The following is a 22,241-nucleotide window of genomic DNA, read 5'->3' on the forward strand; positions in this document are numbered from 1 at the left end:
GGGACAAAACGCAGAGTTCCTTTTGAGGTTATTGGCTTACTATTATCACTGTGCAAAGGTATTGCATAAGGGTTGTATGTAGAAAATAAGGCTAGGAAACCAAAGGGATGATGTGACTCCTGTTGGCCATGCTCCGGCCCTGTCATGCCGTCGGTGAGTCCCAGAGTAATGGATTGTCCTTACTTCTGTGAGCAAGCCTTCAGTACGAGTTGGGAAAGACAAGGTATAAATGGCTCCAGCCACGCCCGTATCTTCTTGCTTTGCTTCAAGACCACATAGGAGAACGGAGAAAAATATGATACGGGTCTTGGTTTTCCCGATGTTTCTGGAAAAGGGAAGGAAAAGGAAAGAAATCTGAGAGGAAGGAATGAAAGAGAGATGGCAGGTGTTTTGGGCTATTGTCAAAATCTCGAATTTGAGTTCTCCAGAAAAGCCATTGCATGACATTCTTATTTATTTCCATTTAATTTCTCTTACATTAGAACTCATCAATATCATGTTAACTATAAGCTCAAAGAGACAAATCATTGAAATACGCACTGCAGGGTTGAAATAGGAGTTGTGAAAATTTCATGACAAAGAATTATAATTCTTTGAACAGGTATTAGTTTTGGGTTTTTTTAAATGTTTATTTACTTATTTTGATAGAGAGAGAGTGTACCCATGCGTGAGTAGGGGAGGGGCAGAGAGAGGACAGAGAGAATCCTCAGCAGGCTCCGTGCTGTCAGCGCAGAGCCCCGTGTGGGGCTCAGTCTCATCACTGTGAGATCATTGCCTGAGCCGAAATCAAGAGTCGACCACTCGAACGCCCAGACCACTCAGGTGCCCCAAATAAGTAATAGTTTTTGAAATGTGTAGGCGTTTAAGTAGAAGGCAAGGTGATGGTGTGTATATTCACATACAAGGAACTTTTGTATTATTTCTAACGTATCTGAGTTCTTCTGGGAACCCTTGGGTTCTTCTACTTGGGTTCCTTCTACCATAAGGAATACATTCAAGTGGAATTAGCAGGGCCTATTAGAAAATGTATTATTTCTAATAATAACAGTAAATAAAGTAGCAAAAGGTGAGGCTCAGGAGATTTTTCCCCATGTTTAGGTTCATAGTATTTCAGTAAAATAACACTTTCAGTTGTTTTCAGCCGTATGTCTTGCGTTATTATGTCATGTCTTAATATTTGTAAACCTCCCTAAAGCAAAAGAGAAAAGAACCCCCATTTTGGCCTGGCCTGTTTTTATTTCAATGGTGAGAAATTGAATCTCTTCCTCTACTGCAGGAGATCTTGGTTTTCCCATCGCCTTTTCCGTTTATTTTCTATCTTCAAGGGGAAAAATACAGCCGTTTTCACCATCAGAAATGTGATAGTATATGGAGTGTAGAGGCAAACTAACAGCTGGACATTTTACTTTTGGATTTCAGATCCATGTTAGACTGTCACTTATCGTGCAATGTGTCACATTTGATTTCACTCTGAAGGGATCTCTTTTGCTTTAGGTTGAGCTGAGTTGGCTTGAGGAATTCAAGGGGGCTCATCAGTTTTAGGTCTTTAAAGCATATTTCAAAAATAGGCATGTTTACATAGTTATAGACCTCTAGGTAATTTCTAGTGCTTTTTAGATAAATTTCCAAATTAAGATTACTTAAACTAATTGGTACTCAGAAATGTCTTTACCTTTTTTTTAAATTTATTTTTTATTTAAATTTTTTTAAATCATGTATTTATTTTTGAGAGACAGAGAGAGGCAGAGCATGAGCAGGGGAGGGGTGGAGAGAGAGAGAGAGAGGGAGAATCCGAAGCAGGCTCCAGGCTCTGAGCTGTTTGTTAGCACAGAGTCCAACACGGGGCTCGAGCTCACGAACTGCGAGACCGTGACCTGAGCTGAAGTTGGACGCTCAACCGACTGAGCCACCCAGGCGCCCCTCTTTACCTTTTTTAGACAATGTAAAATTTTTGTCATGCTCTCAGTTTTTTAAAAAGTGCATTATGCAAGTCTCTCTCAGATTTATTTATTTATTGAGCCTTTTTATTATGAACATTTTTTAACATGCAGAAAGCATATTACAGTAAGCATGCACATACCCACCCCTGAGCCTCAGAGATTGTTAAACATTCTGCAATCTTGATTTCAGCTTCCCAGTTTCCAGGTGAATGGCAGTCATGATGATATTGTACCAATACAATATTTTCTGTAGCTTCAAAAAGTGAAGAGATTTGTCCTGAAGAGACACCATGCCATTTGCAGTCCTAACAAAATTAAGAGCAATTCCCTAATAACTATTTCACCATCCGTATCGAACTTTCCCCGTTTATCCAACAATGTCTTCTGTAGCTCTTTTTCCTTTTCAAACCAGGATCCATTAAAACCAGTTCTCACATTTGATTGTTAGACTTCTTAAATCTCTTCTAATCTGCATTGCTCTCCACTGGTTTTTAATTTTTAATTTTATTTTTTTAATGTTTATTTTTGAAAGAGAGACAGCACAAGCTGGAGTCAGGCAGAGAGAGAGAGAGAGAGGGAGATAGAGGATCCAAAGCAGACTTCATGCTGTCAGTGCAGAGCCCCATGCAGGGCTTGAACTCAGGAACAGCCAGATGATGACCTCAGTGGAGGGAAGGAGGGAGGAAAGGAGGGAGGGAAGAAGGAAAGAAGGAAGGAAGAAAAAGAAAGCTTAAGATTCACTTTAACGAATGTTAATCCTAACATATATGTGAGTAGTCTACATAACAAACTACTTCCTGCTCACTATCAAGTGACTTCGGAGCTTGGTCTTCAGCACTATACCCCTGAATTGAGTCAGAGATCTTTTGTGACAACTTAAAATTTTAAAGAAGTCATTCTGAGTGAGAGAACTAGCATGGGCATTTGATGGATCTTTTTTTAATTTTAATTTTTTTCAATGTTTATTATTTATTTTTGAGAGAGACAGAGACAGAGACAGAGACAGAGACAGAGCATGGGCAGGGGAGGGGCAGAGAGAGAGGGAGACACAGAATCCGAAGCAGGCTCCAGGCTCTGAGCCGTCAGCACAGAACTCGAACCCACAACTGCAAGGTCATGACCTGAACCGAAGTTGGACGCTTAACCAACTGAGCGACCCAGGCACACCATTTGATGTGTCTTGAATGTAATGCTTGTCAGCATTTTTTTTAGGCCCTGCTGATTCCACTTGAATGTACTCCTTATGGTAGAAGGAACCCAAGTAGAAGAACCCAAGGATTTCCAGTTTGAGACCCACTACTTTCAAGGTTTAGACACCAGGCAGAATCTTTCATCAATAGGGACATTCGAAAATCCAAACCACGGTGAGATACCACTTTGCACCCACTGACACGGCTGTTACCAAAAATACAACAGAAAATAACGGGGGTTGGTGAGGGTGCAGAGACACTGAAATCGTGCTCCATTGCTGGGGGGAGTGTAAAATGGTACAGTGTGGTGGAAAACAGTGTAGTGGTCCCTCAAAAAGTTACACAGAGAATTTGCACATGCGCCAGCAATTCTCTTCTAGATATATCCCCAAAAGAACAGAAAGCAGGAATTCAAGGAGAATACTTGCACACCCGTGTTCATAGCAGCATTATTCATAATAGCCAGAAGGTGGATGTAACCTGTGTCTGTCAATAACTGAATGAGTAAACCAAGTATGGTATGTAAATAGAATGGAATATAATTCTGCCTTCAAAAGAAAGCAAATTCTTTTTTTTTTGGCATTAACTTCAGTATTTATTATTTTTTAGAGACCATTTATTTATTTTTTCAATATATGAAATTTATTGTCACATTGGTTTCCATACAACACTCAGTGCTCATCCCAAAAGGGGCCCTCCTCACTACCCATCACCCACCCTCCCCTCCCTCCCACCCCCCATCAACCCTCAGTTTGTTCTGTTTTTAAGAGTCTCTTATGCTTTGGCTCTCTCCCACTCTAACCTCTTTTTTTTTTTTCCTTCCCCTCCCCCATGGGTTTCTGTTAAGTTTCTCAGGATCCACATAAGAGTGAAAACATATGGTATCTGTCTTTCCCTGTATGGCTTATTTCACTTAGCATAACACTCTCCAGTTCCATCCATGTTGCTACAAAGGGCCATATTTCGTTCTTTCTCATTGCCATGTAGTACTCCATTGTGTATATAAATCACAATTTCTTTATCCATTCATCAGTTGATGGACATTTAGGCTCTTTCCATAATTTGGCTATTGTTGAGAGTGCTGCTATAAACATTGGGGAGAAGTGCCCCTATGCATCAGCACTCCTGTATCCCTTGGGTAAATTCCTAGCAGTGCTATTGCTGGGTCATAGGGTAGGTCTATTTTTAATTTTTTGAGGAACTTCCACACTGTTTTCCAGAGTAGCTGCACCAACTTGCATTCCCACCAACAGTGCAAGAGGGTTCCCGTTTCTCCACATCCTCTCCAGCATCTATAGTCTCCTGATTTGTTCATTTTGGCCACTCTGACTGGCGTGAGGTGATATCTGAGTGTGGTTTTGATTTGTATTTCCCTGATGAGGAGCGACGTTGAGCATCTTTTCATGTGCCTGTTGGCCATCCAGATGTCTTCTTTAGAGAAGTGTCTATTCATGTTTCCTGCCCATTTCTTCACTGGGTTATTTGTTTTTCGGGTGTGGAGTTCGGTGAGCTAAAAGAAAGCAAATTCCGATACATGCAGCAACATAGATGAACCTTGAAAACATGCTAAGTGAAATAAACCAAACACAGAAGGACAAATACTGATGATTCTACTTCTTTTTTTTGTCTTTTTGACAGAAGAGAGAGAGAGAGAGAGAGAGAGAGAGAGAGAGAGGGAGAGAGAGAAAGAGTATGAGCGGGGGAGGGGCAGAGAGAGAGGGAGACACAGAATTGGATGCAGGCTCCAGGCTCTGAGCTGTCAGCACAGACCCCGATGCGGGGCTCGAACTCACAAACCGCGAGATCATGACCTGAACCGAAGTCGGACACTCAACCGACTGAGCCACCCAGGCACCCTGCATGACTCTACTTCTATGCAGCACCAGAGTGGTTCTCTCTCTAGAGAGAGAGAAAGTAGAATGATGTCTGCCAGCGCTGAGGGGAGGAGGGACTGGGGAGTCAGTGTTTCATGGGTGCAGACTTTCAGTTTGGGAAGGTGAAAAAGTTCTCAAGGTGGATGGCGGAGATGGCTGCACAACAATGTGAATGTACTTCGTGCCAATGGACCGCACACTTAAAATGGCTACAATGGTCATTTTTTACGTTATGTATATTTTACCACATCTTTTGAAAGTTGGTATATTGTGAAATACATGCTGTTTTGTATCAGCTGGGTCCATCCAATCAGGAAATGAGAAACCACACCAGTTATTTACAGGGATGTATCTAGCACGAGGAACAGGTTAAACAGTGTTGGAGGACTGGGGAAGAGAGTACCAAGGGAACTCGGGGATGCTAATGGCTGAAGGGGAACCAGGGGAGGCGACTGGGTTATTGGCATCTACACGCGTGGGGGAGGCTGCCTTCCAGTCTTCTGGCCTCCTACTGTTGCCTCCACTCAAAGCCCCCCAAAGCAGAGTATGGAAAGGTGGATTTGCGGTTGCTTTGCAACCAGCACAGAGACTGTCTCCTCAGTAGGTCATCACTTGTGCCATTGCAACCATGTAAACACAGAGACACGGCCTTGAACCCTGGAACAGTAGTTTCACGGTGGTTGGCCAGATCCTGAATATGCGTATAGTAAGTTTTTAGATCAGCTTTGGAATAAAAATGCAAAATTTGGAATTTTCATGGGCAAACCATGGGGTGCCTTTTGATACATTGACAGACTGGGTGTGTCCTTAGATCTTGGCTTAGAGACCATACAGGGTGATGCCTTGGTACCGTGACTTTAAGAAGGACAGCGGTGGAGGAAAAGGGAGGCAGTTCCTTTATTTATATATGTATTTATTGTTACTTCTTGATTGTGTGGTGCCATGGAGGTGTGGAAAGTGTAATTGGGCACTATGCTTTCATAATTTACAAAGTAGAAGCTCACAGCATTGAGGATGACATGTTGTTCCTAGTCAAGCACCTGACAAACTCCACGCACTAAATAAATGTGAGCTTCCTTTCCTCCTGTCATGTTTGTAGTCCACAAGTGACTTTGAAGTCCCAAAGATCTTTAGATATCACCCGAAAAAAGGTTAACCAAGAACTTGATATAATCTGGTTGGAGTTCGCCCGTAGGAGAAGGTTGAAGGATGCAATTATGCAGATGTTGAGAAATACATTCATAAGTCAAAAACGATTTTTTTTTTTTGCTAGTTAGAAAAGTACATGGCCTCATGGTAGAAAAATTAGAAGGTTCAGGTAAGTGTAAAGAGGCAGAAAACCTTATAATCCCTTCACTCCAAAGCAACCAAAATAACATCAGCATATTGCTTTTAGGCTTTTGCATGGATTTCTGTGTATTTAATAATGCTGCAATAATGCTATCATGTATAACAGATTTATTATGGGTGTTACATCATCAAATCCTCATGCTCACACTATGAGTTTGGTCTTATTATGATCTCCTTTTGACAAATGACAAAACTGAGACTTAGGGAGTTCAGGTAACTTGCTCAAGAGTAGAACTCACTGGGGTTCAGGAGCCTGGGCTCTGTCTTCATCAATGGGCAATACGATCCCTTCAGCTGAAACTTTTGACATATATGTTTGTGTCCTGATGTTTTATTAACTTTGTAGCATTTCGCAACATAGCTAAAACTCATTATTAATAATTTTTGAAAGTACATTAATATTCTTCTACATGGTTTACCCATCACTTGCATAAGAATCCCCATGCCTGACATTTTAGTTATTTTCTGTCTCTGTTATGGGGAATAACTGGGTTAAAAAAAAAGAGTGTGATCTCATATGTATGCCAATGAAGTAATACAGTGAATACAAATCAGTTTCAAGGTTCATACTGCAAGCTTGTGTTTAGTTTTATTTTGATGATCCCATTAAAAAGGAATATTTATTGCCTGTATGTGTATAGGAATCTATACATATACCTTGTATATGAACATATATGTATTATATATATATATATGATATGTATGTGTAGGACTTACACAGTTGACCCTTGGACAGTGTGGGGGTTAGGGGTTCTGACCACCTGTGCAGTTGAAAATTCATGTATAAGTCAACTACTGACCTGCTGTTGACTGGAAGCCTTATCGATAACATATAGAATTTAGAATCATATAGAACTTATAAAAATATATAATATAGAATTATATACAGTAGGTATAGAGTCTATATATGGCATATTAAATCTATACATGTATATATTGTATACATATAATCTACGTATTGTGTACTTATATACAATGAATATATATAGGAATCTATATTTGTGTACATACTAACATAAGTATAGGTTATAGACTACAAAGCATTCTTTTCCTCATCCGTATTATTTTATCTGTTCTCCCCAAAAGTCCTGGAATACAGATGGTCTCTTTGGAGGTAAGCACATTGCAGCACAGAGTGGTTCACTGGCTCACCCAGGGTTAAGTGGCTGTATGTGCTGAAGCTGGGATTGGAAATCGGGACTTCTGGTTCCTTCCACACTCTGCTACTGTCTCACCTCATTTGTTCCTGGTCTCCTATCACTGTTTTCCTGTTACGGGGAGACTGGCTGGATCTCACAGAATTTCCTCCTGATGTGGGATAGTTCAAGGTCTTCCTAAACCCTTCCCTTGTTTCTCTTTCTTCATGTTGCCACTCAGGGGGTCCTTTCCCTACGGTCACTGGTAGATTTGGGTGCTAGCGGCCATGTGTTTTTTGGCCAAGAAGCAGGAAAATGAACCAATGTGTTGTACTCTCCCTCGAAAAATTTTAAAACCTGGGAAAAAAGTGTCACTGGGAGGTGGTCAGATTTGTGAGTCAAAATTTGTAACGTTCGTTTAGAAGATAAAATACGTTTCGTAAAAAAAGGAAATGTTTCCTATAGCACTGAAAATAAAACTGCCTTTTGAAGCAGTGCTTTATTTTCTGTGTAGGTTTAATTAGGAAGTGGCACTTTGTTGTGGGAACATAATCACAGAAGGGCCTTTGTTTTATACGAACCTTTAAACAATAGCTGCTTGTTTGCCGGGTTTTATAAAACCTCATTAATTTGGATGTCTGTTGTTTTTTCCCTAAAATTTCTGAAAAATTGACCAGAACTAGATTGAGGTTTATTATTGTGTCATATCCAAATAGAAGGTGTTTGCTAAGCACACTGACAGGGTAAATAAGAAAAGAACAGGCAGATTTCACAGTCTTCAGAGGGAAAATCTTGAAAGATTTTTAGAACAAGAACTGCATGTAAGTTGGAGTTTCTCATTGCAGGGGAGTCTTGGCTGTTCATTAAAAGAGGTCAGGCAAAGACCCTTCCTGGAAACTGTGGTAGGAATTATTGTTAACCGTATACTTGCATTGATTCAAAATGATTCATTCTGTTTCAATTTTCTGTTACTTTATACTCAACCAATTTCACATGTTAAGTTTTTCTTGAATTTGTTTGGCAAAAAGAATAGATTGGAAGAAATCTTAAGCTCTTCATTGTGGTCTGAAGTAAGCCACACAAAATCCTTGTCCTTCAGGCATTTTTATCTTTTTCGTCCTGTTCTCTGTGAAACTGCTACTCTCGTAGATAGGTCTTTCTTTTGTTTTCGTATTTTTATTATCTCATTTTATTGTTTCATACACAACTTCTCCAGTTATCTATTGTGTATCTAGTGTGTACGAAATCACAGCAAACCTTTATGCCTTCAAACAGCAGCATTCATTATATTTATCCCAGTTTCTATGGGTGAGTATTTCAGGAAGGGCTTGATTGAGTGGGTGCGTGGGTAAGGTTGCAGGCATGGGGGTTGGAGGTGGGGCAGCTGGGGAGGAGGTGCTGAGGCAGCTAGGAAGAGGTTGTCTGGGCAGTTGGGAAGAGGGTACTGGGGCAGCGGAGAAGGGGGTGCTGGGGCAGCTGGGGGCTTCATGTGGTCTCAAGACCTCTCTGTGTGGTCTCTCCATGTGGGCTGGTGTGGGCGTCCTCATAGCGTGGCAGCCTTAAGGCAGAATGCCTACATGGCAGTTCAGGGCTCCAGCACAAATGTTCCAGAGAAAGTTCCAGAAGTCGTGTCCCCACGTAGACCTGGCCTCCAGAGTCACGTGGCAGCACCTCCCTGGGCTCCATGGGCCACCCAGTCATTGCAGTCATGGGAGATTCAAGTAGAGGAGACATGGAACCACCCCCGGCCTGTCAGCGGGGGAGGGGGAAACAGTTGGAGGCCTGTTGTAAAACTGTGACTGCCTCATACTTGTGACAACGCCTGTCTCTGAGGGGCTTCTTCTGCCAGCCTCCCACAGCTCGTCTTAGGTGCCATGCCTTTATCTTTTGGTGTCCTAAAGAGCTATAGGATCAAATGGGGACACAAATACTATACCTTGAATTGTTCAATGTTCCTGGCAGGTGCGCTGAATAAGCGAAATTAACTGAGACCAGGCTTCAAGGACTGTACAGACTTCTGTTTCTTGACAAGATTTTTTTAATGTTTATTTATTTTGCGAGAGGGAGACCCAGAGAGCAAGCATGAGTGGGGGAGGGGCAGAGGACGAGGGGGAGAGAGAATCTCAAGCAGGCGCCTCACTGTCAGCACAGAGCCGGACACGGGGCTCGATCTCAGGATGTGTGAGATCATGACCTGAGCCAAAAGCAAGAGTGAGACACTTAACCAGCTGAGCCACCCAGGTGCCCTGACAAGATTTATTTTTGAGCTTTATCATTTATGTATTATCAATAGTTTGCTGAACAGTCAAGCATAAGCATATTGCCATTTAGCACATTTCGTTTAGCATCCCCTGCCCCTTATTTTGTTTTGAAAGTCAGAAGATTGGCCTCACTAATACAGTATGTTTTACACAACAGGGCTTCTTAGATTGGGCCTTGGTGAGGATTCTGGGAAATCAGTGCAGGTTTTGAGACCCTGTCTCAATATACTTTTCTTGTCCCCAATTATTTTGACTTCAAAATACAGTTTTTTTGTATATGTATGGAAAGAGAGAGGTCTGTTCTGAAATCATTATTTCTTCCTGTTATAAAGATGAGTTTTAATTTCTGAAGAAATACTTCTTTGGAAAATATGGTGCCGTTGGAATCCATTCTAGCGTTTGCTGGGTTTTTATTTCTTTCTTTTTACTTAGTGATCTACTCAAACTGCAGCATCTTTATCTTTAAAAATAAAGCTGGGACAACTAGGAAAAAACAAAGGAGCTCATGAATACCTCAGCTGTACCTCAAAATAGCTCTTGTGTTTTCAGTGTCTTCAATTGACCTTTTCTCTGTGCAGAAACATCCTTTATTTTGATATAGAAGTGGAAATTTTTTAAATATAAAAAAATACAAGGCAAAAAGTTTCTAAAAAATCACTTGTGATATTAATTACCAGGAGTTACCTTTTTTTTTTAGAATTTTTCTTAATGTTTATTTGTTTCTGAGAGAGAGACAGAATGTGATCAGGTGAGGGGTAGAGAGAGGGGGAGACACAGAATCCGAAGCAGGCTCCAGGCTCTGAGCTGTCAGCACAGAGCCTGACGCGGGGCCTGAACTCACAAATCGTAAGATCATGACCCGAGCCTAAGTCGGACACTTGACCGACTGAACCACCCAGGTGCCTTAGGAATTACCTTTTGATCTATTCCATCCTAGGTGAGAACACGGTACATATTTAATAATTCATGATCTCTGACTATTGGGTGCTAGGGCCTCAGGATTCCTTGATGAACAAGACAGTGATGGCATTTGGGGAAAACCCTTAGCACAGAGAAGGTACGCAACAAACAGTGGCTTCCTTATATATTGGTTGTTATCACTGCTGCTTTGATTGTTACTTAAGGCCGAGTCTGGCCTTCAGGGCCTCTGGTCGTGGGGGAAATGGGCAAGTAAGCAGACCTCTTTGGTCCTGTGGAATAGGGGTTGAGGGTGCTTGGAGAACATAAGGAAGGGAAGGTTAGGGAATCAGGGAGACAACCCAAATGAAGGGAGTGAAGAAGGGAGCAGGGAATGAGGAAGGGTACACAGGAGAGCAGCTAGGGAAAGGCATGTTTATGGAGCTAAAATAGTACATTCAGTCCTGTAATAAATGTCTTCTTTCATTTTTCCTGTTGATTGAGATACAGTTTACACACTGTGAAATGCACCCGTCGTAAGGGTATAGTTGGATGGGTTTTGACACCTACAGACACATGTGTAAGCCACAGCCTTATCGAAGTACAGACCATTTCCACGGCCCCACCAGCTCCCCCTGTGCCTTCCCAGTCTGCGCTCTACCAGCCCCTCCCCCTCCCACCACCAACTCCTCTGGAAGTTTCTCACTTTATTTATTTATTTAAAAAAAAATTTTTTTTTTTAACGCTTATTTATTTTTGAGACAGAGAGAGACAGAGCATGAACAGGGGAGGGGCAGAGAGAGAGGGAGACACAGAATCGGAAGCAGGCTCGAGGCTCTGAGCTGTCAGCCCAGAGCCCGACGCGGGGCTCGAACTCGCGGACCGCGAGATCGTGACCTGAGCTGAAGTCGGACGCTTAACCGACTGAGCCACCCAGGCGCCCCAAGTTTCTCACTTTAGATTAACTTTTCCAGTTATATAATACATGAATGGAATTAAACAGTGTGTCATTTTGTCTGGCTTCTTTTAGCGTGCTGTGAGACGCAGCCACAGGTGCTGGTATTGGTGGCTTGTTCTTTAATTTCTGGGTAGTATTTTACTTCGTGAATATGCCAACATTTGTTTTATCCATCCTCTTGTTGTGTTGTTTGGGTTATTCCAGTTCTTTTTCTCAACGCCTGTTTTATTTTATTTATTTTTTATTGAGATGTAATTGACAACACTGTAAAAGTCTGAGATGCACAACTTGGTTTGATATATTTCTTATCGCAGTATGATTACTACAGCAGCGTTAGCCAACACTTCTATCGTGTCATGTAACTATCATGTCTTTTTCGTGTTGAGAACAATTAAGCTGTAGTCTCTTAGTGACTTTGAAGTTTATTATAAAGTATTGTGGACTATAATTGCTGTATTATGCCTTAGATCGAAGAACCCATTTATGTACTAGTTGCCTTAGTTTTTGACTACTGTAAATAAAGCTGCCACGAGCATTCTCATACACATCTTTTTCTGGACCTATGTTTTTGTTTCTCTAGGATTGGAATTGCATAGCCAAAGGATATGTCAGTATTTGACTGTAAGACATTGACAAACCACTGTCCAGAAAGTGTCTCCAGGCAATAACCTCGTCTCCCCGAAATCACTGTCCTGTGCTTCCTGCTGTCCAATTCTTTAAAAACCTTTTAATGTTTGTTTTTGAGACAGAGAGAGACAGAGCATGAGTGGGGAAGGGTCAGAGAGAGAGGGAGACCCAGAATCCAAAGCAGGCTCCAGACTCTAAGCTGTCAGCACAGAGCCCGATGTGGGGCTCGAACTCACAAATCGTGAGATCATGACCTGAGACAAAGTTGGGTGCTTAACTGGCTGAGCCACTCAGGCCTCCCTAATTTTTTAGAACCACTCTTTTGTATACTTTATCCAGTTTTCTAGTTGTTTACTCCGGGAGGGCCAGGCAGTACCAACTTCTTCTTCATGGCCATCTTCAAAATTCCTGTAACAATATTCAATGACAGAATAATAGGTCACCATCTGGGTACATGATAATTTATTCAACCTGTTCCCATTGTTGGACATATAAGGCATTTCCAATTTTATAAAGTCATGCTGCAACAAATGTTTGGATGTTTTTATGACTGAAGGTCTGATTATATTTTAGTGTAGATTCCGAGAAATGGGATTATTGGGTCAAAGAGCTTAAACATCTTTCAAATGTGATCTTTTTTCTTTTTTTGAGAGAGAGAGAGAGGGAGAGAGAGAGAGGATGCAAGTGAGTGAGGGGCAGAGAGAGAGAGGGAGAGAGAGAGAGAAGCAGGGCTCGTCCAAAGCAGGGCTCGAGCTCACCTGAAGTGAGCCCGGACTCATGAATGTGAGATCATGACCTGAGCCGAAGTCAGATATTAACCAACTGAGCCACCCAGGCGCCCCTCAAATGTGATCTTCACTGCCTTAGTTTTTCAGAAATATTTGTTATTTTATATGCTCTCTGACAGTGAGTGTGTGTGTCTCATAACCCCTCAGCAGCTCAGAGATTAACATTTCCCTTCGATTTTTGTTCTCTGATAATCGAATAGCAGAGCATCTACTATTTGCTTGTTTATTTGTTATTATTTGTTCATGCATCTATTCAGATGTAGCATATACTTATTGCTTTATGTCACTGTATTGGACATCTATTTGGGGGCACTGGGCTGAATTCAGATGCTTAAACAATGTTTATTTATCCTTGTCTATTACCTTCACAGGTATAAATTATGTCATGATTATTCATCTCTACAGGAGCCATCAAAGTGCTTGTAACATGGTAGTGACACTCTTAGATATTTGAACATCCATGCAAGAGGCAGGACAGAATTTTCAACTCCTATTGTAACCAAACAGCAAAAAGTTGAATTAACTCTAAATATTGTTTGGGGAGGTACCACTTGTCAGAAGAATCACTATGGCACTTGAGAAAAGTAACTAAAACTCTGATAGTGGTACCTTCCAGCCATAGTGAGCATCTTATAAAGTGTTTTCCTATGCATTATTTCACACTACACTTACAATGCGGAACAAGTAAAGAACGTATCGATTCGTATTCGCGTTCTTCGTTGTGAATAATGCCGTGGGACAATAGAACACGCTTTGGATTTATCATTTTAAGCCTGACTTGTGGAAAATATCAAATCTAGTTTTATAATTCTCTAGATGGTAAGAAATTAAAATGTGTTACCTGGGGGAGAGTGAATCTGGAAGTCTTGCTCTGTGAGCATTATTCTTGGTGAGATGACAGACAAAGTTGCCAGAGCGATAAAGGTAGAAAATCCCTAGTGACCGGACAGCAGCCTGTTTATGCCACTGCACTTCCTGAGGCCTGGGATCCCTTTGAGATTTGTATCCAGATACTTGGAGGGCACTGGCTCCCTCCGGCCTGCCCTTTATGCGCCATAAGGTACGGAAATGAAGTCTGGAAAAGCTGTGTGATCAAATTAAAACCTGCAGATTATTAGCTGGGGAGTCACAGCTGTCCACACCGGATATCCTGAGAAATTTGGTGAAGTCTTAAAACCACCCATTAGCCAACTGGGGTGGTTTAAGCTTTCTTAGAGTGATAACTACGATAGTCATGTGTAAATAGTTTGTTTTTGACAAAGTAATAGACTTTATTTTGCAGAGAAGTTTTCTATTTATAGGAAAATTGAGTGAAAAGTATAAGAGTTCCCATATACCCCCCCTCTATAATAGTTTTTGATCAAATTTGGACTCTTAATCATAGTTTTTAAAAGTAAATCAAGTGACTGATGTAGTACATGTTCACAAGTTTCTAAGAACTTTCCCCCTCATATGTAGAGGGTGACTGAAAATTGTCATCCGTCTTATAATTTAAAAATTTCTCTTTTCTGTAGTGTTTTATGGCCTGTTATCAGAGGATATTTACCTTTGTTCTTCATACAGTAGAAGCACAAGGAAAGCCAGTAACGTAACCAGGCAGTAGGCCTCCACTGAGGTGGCCACTATTCGGGGTTATTTATTGCTTTATACCAGATTTACCTACGGGCCAGGCAGGAAACAGGGCTTCCCAGAAGTCAGCTCGTGGTTCAGGAAGTAGCTCCAGGGAGGAAAGCAGTCTGTCTGAACTGTGGGTCTTCAGTCAAGGCATCGCCAGGGCCTCCTTCCCTTCTCCAACCTGAGTGGTTTGGGGCTTGGATTTTATATTTTGTGAAGTACCATCATGACAGAAACAAGGTCATGGGAAAGATGAGATTCCCGATGTCCCTTCTGAGCTGTTTGCTTGACCTCCACGTGGCTTCATGGGCTTCTCCAGAGTTCCCTGACTGGAAATAATGTGTTCTACTCACATGCAATTTAGAAACCTCCATCTTCCAGGAAAAGTTGAATCTTCATGCCATTTACTTTTCTCTCCCTATTTCCCCATCCTTTTTTTTTTTCTTGTGGTAAAATATACATAAAATTTGCCATCGTAACCATTTTTTTTAAGCGTGCCATTCAGTGGCATTAAGTACATTCACACTGTTGTGAAACCATCACCACTGTTTGCCTCTAGGTGAATAATCCAGTCTCTATGAATTTGACTTTTAGGTGACCCATATGAGTGGAATCAGGCAGGATTTATCCTTTGCATCTGGTTTATTTCACTTAGCATAATGTCCTCAACGTTCACCCATGTTGTGTTATGTATTAGAATTTCATTCCTCTTTAAGGCTGAATAGGGACATCCCAGGGTTTGTTGACCCATTTATCCATTGATGGATATTTGGGTTATTTCCATCTCTTGGGTATTGTGAGTAGTGCCACTATAGACATTGGTATATTGGTATCTCTTTGAGTCCCTGCTTTCAGAAGTGGGATTGCTTGGTCATATGGTAATTCTATGATTAATTTTTTGAGGACTGTCTTCCATACTGTCTTCCATAATGGCTGCACCATTTTACATTTTCACCACATTTTTCTTAAGTAAACAAAAGCCATCCTGCATGAGACACTTATTTAGATATTTTTTTTTAAAAAAGCTTTAAGTGTGATCATTTAAATGTGATAACCATCCATTCGATGCCTGACAAGTGATAGATGCTCAGTGAAGTTAGATGTATCTAAAGAAAAACGACAATCTTTAAATAGGACATAGACCAAAGAATGAAATCTTGCAAAAACAAAAAATAAAATGCTTTCTAATTTCTCTAGTGCTAAAACTACAAACGATTCGGCTAGATTTCGTGACCAAAGGAAAGAAACACATAATCATTGTTTCTAGGAGTTGTAAATGTGTAACTAATAGGTTAATGTTCAGTGGAGTCAGTCAAGTGCAGATTTACACAGCTTTTCTGGATGGTATCGCCAGTTGGATTTGGGAGGCTTGATGATTAGGAGCCCCCTTTACTTTCAAAGGGTGTGATGACACTGTCTTCTCATGATGAGTGATGAGAAGGGATCGGAAGCACGCAACCCATTGCGAGAACGACTGGGGCACCATAGGCCATTGGGAGTTCTAGCAGATGAAGTGGAAAGAAGTTGATTTCCAAATGTTTGTAGCCAGAAGTGTCTGAGACTGAGGAAAGAAGGGGGAAGTGCGGGTTGTGGGGCCACGTGGGGCAGACCTGTTCCATCTTCCAGAGGTGGATAGAGGGTCCTGCCAGAGTTGGAGAGCTCTGCCTGACCTCTTTGTGTTTTCTTCAAACTTATAGTTGACTTTTTAGAAAACCCTTTGGGGCACCTGGGTGGCTCAGTCAGTTAAGTATCCGACTCTTGGCTTCAGCTCAGGTCATGATCTCAGTTTGTGAGTTCTAGCCCTGCATCCGGCTCTGTGAAGACAGCATGGAGCCATCTTGGGATTCTTTCTAACCCTTTCTCTGCCCCTCCCTCGCTCATGCTCTCTCTTTCTCAAAATAAATAAATAAACTTAAAAAAAAAAAAAGAGGGGCACTGGGTGGCTCAGTCGGCTGAGTGTCCAACTTCGGCTCAGATCATGATGTCACAGCTTGTGAGTTCAAGCCCCGCGTCGGGCTCTGTGCTGACAGCTCAGAGCCTGGAGCCTGCTTCCGATTCTGTGTGTGTGTCTCGCTCTCTGCCCCTCTCCCACTCGTGCCATGTCTCTGTCTCTCAAAAATAAATAAACATTTAAAAAAAAGAAAGAAAAAGAAAACTCCTTAAGACCCACTTGACCTTTTCTCTTTTTGGTCTTGGCCTTCACTACATCATTGTCACCATCTCTCCTGATTTCCCAGCACCAACATCCAGTTCCATTATCTTTTCACCCCTGCTGACTCTGCAGCCCCCTGGTTCAAGGTCCTCTAATGGTCTAAAAGTTTGAACATGGTGTCCTTCCCCATCTCCCCCCTTCTGTCTACACCCAAGCTGGCCTGGCCTCCTGCCATTTCTACACCACTCTGTGCTCTGGCCCCACAGGGTCTTCACTTCTTGTCCCTCTGCACCTTCTCTTGCTTTACCTCGACATCTCCTCCTCAGGCCTCCCCTCTTTTCAGAGAAGACTTCCCCAACCACCCCATCTTCTCCAGTTTAGGCTGGCCTCCCCTGCCACAGCCAGACACCTTCAACACCTTCTGTCTTCCTGGGGGCTTGGCTAACCTCTGTCTTGTCCATCAGGGCATCCAGCCACGCTAACCATGTCCTCCCCTTCCCCGCTGTACTGGTTGCACCTGCCCCATACAAGTCCCCGTCACAAAGCAGACACTCAGTCAGTGTTTATTGAATGAAGCTCCAGCGAAACGTTGTTAGGGAGCACTCCTTGCTCCCGTCCTCATGTGTCCCTATGGGGAACACCTCTGAGAATGACATCTCTGCTTCTCTGCCTCTCCTTCCTCCTCCCCTGGAGAGGAGCAGGTATTTGTCTAGCTGGCTGAAGAGCTGACCCAGGTAGGGCCACGTCCCTATTCTTCTCTTGTTGGGCAGGTTGTTCATAGGACACAGGTTCCTGACCCGCAGGGCAAGGTCACGGGGCGGGTGTGCACATGTCCACTCCGCCCGTGACGCAGAGCCACACAGACCACTACAGCTACCCATTGAAGCCGCAACCTCCATTTTTTCCCTTTTTCTGGCATATCGCTGGCTTCTTTCTTCAGTCTCTGTGACAGATTTCTGAGCCTACTTCACAGTGAGTAGGGGAAGAAAGGGAAATTATTTATTGCCACTTCTGCTCCAACATAAATCAACGGGAGGCTGCATTTTGGGGAAAAGCCTAATGTAATTTCGAAGGCTATGAGATTCATAGGTGAAAAACTGGTGGAGGTTAGGAGTCAGGGGATAGGAAAGGTGCCTTTTGTATTTCTTAGGTCTGAGAGTGACCAGTACGTGCATCTCACAAGTGGGTTTGTCTCATTGTAGGGGTGCCGGGCCGTCACAGGACACAGAGTGGGAAAAAGGGTGAAGATCTCCACGCAGGGCATTGGGTGACATGCCTCGTTGTGCTTTTGAGGTAGTTCCGACTAATCTTCCACAAAATTCAGCAACAGCGTTCCAGAACACTTGGCAACATTGAGCACTGGGAACAATTATGTGGAGGAATGCACTGACACAGGGAATGAAAACTAACATCTTACTTTCCAGTTTTGACTTCTTCAAGTAGTATGACACTTTTCCTTTGAAATACTTGCTAGTCGTCCTTAAATGGAAACTGTGACATGGGACAGCTTACTGACTGTCCTTTTTAAAATAGCTTTTCTAGTTGATGAAACACAGAACTGCTTCTGACAGATGTTTTGAGTATCGCTTCCCCATCCTCCGATTGCTGGTTATAAGTTACCGTTTCCTTTTTAGACAGGCTCATATCTCTGTGCCCTCCGTTTGTTGGTGACCATCTTTATTATTTTGGCTTTTCCTCGGTGTCTACTTGAAGCATCTGGGCTTGGTTCAAAAGTGGGCCATTCCTTGTTTTTCTGAGACACGAATCTTAAAGTTAAGGAAAGAAATCTACTTGATTTAAATTTGTCACTACCGGTGGCCAAGTCCCCCCATCCCAGTGAAAAGAAAAGGCAAAAAAGAAAAGACAGCAGAGGGCAGATCCGGATTTTGATGTGTTCATTTTGCATTTCTAATGACAGCACCAAATTTAAAGGAAAAGAAATGTAGTTTTATTCCAGAATGCTCTTTTCATTCACAACGCTGTTTCCTTCTGTTAATTTTGTATACAGGTCCTAAAATGAAGAGAGATCAGTAAAACAGCCAACTAAAATACAGTAGAAATGACATTGTAAGGTGATTGCCCGTAAGAGGTTTACCTAAAAAGTGCATCTCACGTATCCTGTCGGTCAAGTAACCTAATCCCCAAACTCCCCCTGCTGCTTCCCATGATTATCAACTGATTAGATGCGTGAGTGATGGATACTCTAAAACCAGCAGAGGTTCATATCTGCGGTAGTAGTCAGCCTTCTGGTAAATAATAACCTTTTTATTCCTGAGTAGTAAATTCTGAATTTCGTATCCTAATAATGTCCCAAGAAATAAAGCTTACAAAGCACAAATTCACTACTTTTTGGAGGGATAATTGAGCAATATTACTTATCAAATGCACTTAACTTTTAAAAAATATAATTGAACCCATAACCCCAAACTCTTTTGTCGGCAAAAAGCTCTTTTCCATCACATTAGAAAGAAAACATTCCTCCATTCGCTGTGTAGTGACCGTCGCGGAGGCAGGTCAGTGCTTGTATGGAGAATTTCCAGAGGGATCCTGCGCGGTATCTGGGTCCCTGCGGATTATGTGGCCCAGCAGAGAGAAGTTGAGCTTTCTGTGGAGATGAGATACTTCACTTCTCCATGTACGCTGGAAATTAACCTCCAATGTTGGAGAATTAGGCTCTCTGTATTTTTCAGATGCCTGTCCCTGATGTGGATTTAATATGTTTAAGATGGCGGCCCACGTGAAAATTCCTGTCTGGATTCCTCTGTAGAAAGTGGTGTTTGATGTTCGTCTACTTTATTTATGTGACACTGTTTATGTGCATTCCAGTGATCATTAACAAAGGCCACTTGGCGGAAAACCATGATGAAGGTGGATTTTGAAATGGCTGTATCAGCTGCAGGTTTGGCAAGACCGCAGTGGCTCTGAGTCTAGTGAAAACTGCTTCATCAGCTTGTGTTCAGCCAACCTTACGTGGAGACAAAAGGCAGTTTAGTCAACCATGCAAAAAACCAAAAGCAACAACAACAAAAAAAACCCCTAAAGAAACACAGGACTATCAGATTTCATTAGGGCAAATGTTTAAGATTCTATATACTAACATAGAATCCCTCACTTGTTCTATGTTATGTGTTAAGTCCTGTTTATCAAGGCACAGTTCGTGAATTAGAACTTGTATGAATTTGCTAGGCCTGTCATAGCAAATACGAAAGACGTGGTGGCTTAAACAACAGAAGTTTAGGGGTGCTGGCGGCTCAGTCAGTTAAGTGTCCGACCTCAGCTCAGGTCATGGTCTCATGATTTGTGGGTTCAAGCCCCGCATCGGGCTCTGTGCTGATAGCTCAGAGCCTGGAGCCTGCTTCGGATTCTGTGTCTCCCTCTCTCTCTGCCCCTTCCTTGCTCATGTTCTGTCTCTCTCTTCAAAAATAAATAAACAGTAAAAAACAAACAAACAAACAAATGCCAGAAATTTATATACTCAGAGTTCTGCAGGCTAGAAGTCCAAGGTCAAAATGTTGGCAGGGTTAATTTCTTCTGGGACTTATCTTGTTGGCTTGCAGATGGCTTCTTACTGTGTCCCCACATGGTCCCCCTTCGGTGTGTGTGCATCTGTGTCCTAATCTTCTTATAAAGTCACTGGGCATATTAGATCAGGGCTCATTTATATGACCTCATTTAACTTTAATTACCTCTTTAAAGACCCTGTCTGCGTATATAGGCACATTCTGCAGTCCTAGGGGTTAGGACTTCAGCATATGAGTTTTGGGGACACAATTCAGTCAATAACACAGCTTAAGTGAGGACAGTGTTAAGTGTTTAAATGCTTCATGCATTCCTCTCCTCTTTTGCAGATTTATAGCTCCCAGTCCCTTTCTTGGTTTGTGGCTGGTTGTTTTTTTTTTGTTGTTGTTGTTATTTTTTGTCTCCAATTTGGGGACCTTGAGGACTATTTATTGAGAGATTGTGAGAACAATGCTGAGCTTCACAGCCCAAGGTCTTGATCAAGATAAGAGTTAAACGTTTCCTTCCTTGAAGGATTGTCCTGAAGTTTCTCCCCTCTGGTTCTCCTTCCATTTGGTGTCCTTTTCTTATGGTTAAGCTCTCCGTATGAAAGCCGACAAAGAGTTTAATGAAAATACAAGAACATGGTATTGAAATAATGGAAACACTAGGCTAGGACCCACCAGTTGCTCCAGCCTGGAACCTTGCCAGCTGTGGCAGTGTGGCATAGTGGTTGAGTACACACTGCGTGGGCTCAAAGCCCTGGGCTACACATTTGAGTACCTGTGAGATCTTGAGATTACACAACCTTTCTGCGGTGCCTCGGTTTCCTCATCTGTGAAGTGGCGGAAATAACGGCATGTACTCCATAAGAAGAAGTTAGTGGTAGGATTAGAAAAGCTAATGATTCTAATGAAGCATTCATAATTCTGATAAGGCCTTTAGCATTGTCCTGGGCCACAGTAAGTGCTACATTAAGCATGAGCTGTCATTAATTTTTGGCTCTGGCGCCTTCTCCGTACCCTCCCGTGGCTCATCCGGGACTCTCACGACAGAAATGCCAGAGTTAACTGGAACAACTTCCACGGCACTTGTTTAGATATGAATGCACTGTCCAAGTGAATGTTAGGAATCTTTCATTTTTCTATCACAAAAAGGAAGTTCAGCAACCTTAGGTACGTGTGATCATTCGGGAACCAGCACTCTGGAGGAGGTGTGGTGGCTGACTTTGGAGTCAGCCTGATTTCTACCTGAAATCTGCCTGATTTCTTATTGGAACCTACAACTCAGTAGTTGGTCTCTTACCGTCTCTATTCATCAGTTTTTAAATATGTAAAGTGGAAGGGGGAGCACCTGGGTGGCTCTGTTGGTTGAGCATCTGACTTTTGATTTCTGCTCAAGTCACGATCTTGCAGTCTGTGGGTTCGAGCCCCACGTCGGGCTCCACGCTGACAGTGTGGAGCCTCCCTGGGATTCTCTCTCTTTCCTTCTCTCTCTGCCTCTCTCTCAAAAAAAAAAAAATAAATAAACTTTTGAAAAAAATATATTAACTGGGAACAACAATCATTGGGAATTCAAGGAGTTGTTTGGGATTAAATGAGATGACACACATAAAGCTCTTAAAATGTATGAAGTCATCCTATTAGCTCTTTCCATTTTTAAACGTGGAACTGGAAAACTGAAGGTAAATACAGTTCATTTCAGCTGTCTTTGTGAATTTCCTTTCCTTCTATCCCTCTCAAATGGGCTGCCCCATCACACTGTCTCACTGGGCACCTCCATTTTTTAAAGTCTAGTTTAACATAGTCACCAGTGGTGAAGGATCAAGGTTCCATGATCATGGAGTTCTACTCCTATGATGGAAATATTTGCAAAAGCAACTGGATAGGTAATGAGTAAAGAGGAAGATATTCTCCCTTCAATTAGTTTGGGCGTTGCTCTGAAAACCAGTAGAAG

The 22,241-nt window shown here is 42.2% G+C and overlaps 1 protein-coding gene across 1 annotated transcript in view; it reads left to right on the forward strand.

Moving 5' to 3' along the window:
- The window catches only part of LAMA1 (laminin subunit alpha 1), a 166,094-nt gene that overhangs the window by 32,836 nt on the left and 111,017 nt on the right, over positions 1 to 22,241 (forward strand). The window lies entirely within an intron of this gene.

This window comes from Prionailurus bengalensis, chromosome D3 (genome assembly GCF_016509475.1).
Source record: "Prionailurus bengalensis isolate Pbe53 chromosome D3, Fcat_Pben_1.1_paternal_pri, whole genome shotgun sequence".
Taxonomy (NCBI): Eukaryota; Metazoa; Chordata; class Mammalia; order Carnivora; family Felidae; genus Prionailurus; species Prionailurus bengalensis.